This window comes from Dioscorea cayenensis, chromosome 7 (genome assembly GCF_009730915.1).
Source record: "Dioscorea cayenensis subsp. rotundata cultivar TDr96_F1 chromosome 7, TDr96_F1_v2_PseudoChromosome.rev07_lg8_w22 25.fasta, whole genome shotgun sequence".
NCBI classification, from domain to species: Eukaryota; Viridiplantae; Streptophyta; class Magnoliopsida; order Dioscoreales; family Dioscoreaceae; genus Dioscorea; species Dioscorea cayenensis.
The window spans coordinates 17,921,017-17,922,089 of NC_052477.1; positions in this window are offsets into that span (position 1 = coordinate 17,921,017).

The window sequence follows — 1,073 nt, forward strand, 5'->3', positions numbered from 1 at the left end:
TTGGATCAATCTTTAGGAATCAGATACACCTCTTGGAATCCCTAGAGTGCTTTGCAGTTATATGTGGTGTGAGGTGTTGAGATTGAGCGATTTCTCCACCGGGAACTTATAGGGGACTAGTATCGGTGATCGGGAGGCCGGATCCGATTATATTTAGATTTCCACGACTTAACTTACTCTTCATAGAAACACTTTGCTCATTCGGTACCTAATACCTGAATCCTAGGGGGAGCATTGCCCGAATACCCCACTTTTACTGATTGAGATCTCCCTCCATTTCACCCTTGCATATTCGTCTCCGGTATTCATTTCTTCGCACATTAGATCACCACACCTTTCCATTTATCATTTGGCTAGAAAACAGAGAAGAAGTTAGTACTAGTAGCCCTGTTCCCTGTGGATTCGACTACCCACTCACCGGGGTAATTATTACTTCGACACCCGTGCATTTACGGTTTACACGCATATTCAGAGGCGTGTCAATGGGATTGTTAAATAATACCCTGTGAGTGACATAGGGGTTGTATTTCATGGGGCTAAGGAGCTCCTATTACTCCTCCATCTAACCTTACAATTTAAGCATCTTTTAGTACTCTAACAAGTGCAATAATATAAACAACTTGCAAGAATAAATAGTACAGTCATATGAGATCACAAGAGCAACAATGAGATACAGAGGCCTAGGGATGAGGATCCCATTGAGGGGTCATTGACAAGATCCCCTTGCGAATATCCCGCAAGTGCACGGGTTTGTCGAAGTAATAATCCCGGGTGAGCGGGTATCGAATCAACAGGGAGTAGGGAATAAAAATACTTAATTCGATTCTTAGCTATATAAAAGATCAATGATAATGAGAGTGACAATGATTCAATTCTCAACAATAAAAGTAACAAGTAAGAGAGCAAAAGTAAAGAAGGGGGTAAGGCAATCGATAAAGATGGGGTACCCGGATAATGCTCCGCCTAGGATAATTGTTTCAAGTGCAAGAACCCTCTATTATGCTTCCTAATCAATGCAATGGTGAGTCATGAAAATCCTTAATTACATAGTCTCAAATCTAAAGTCAACTATG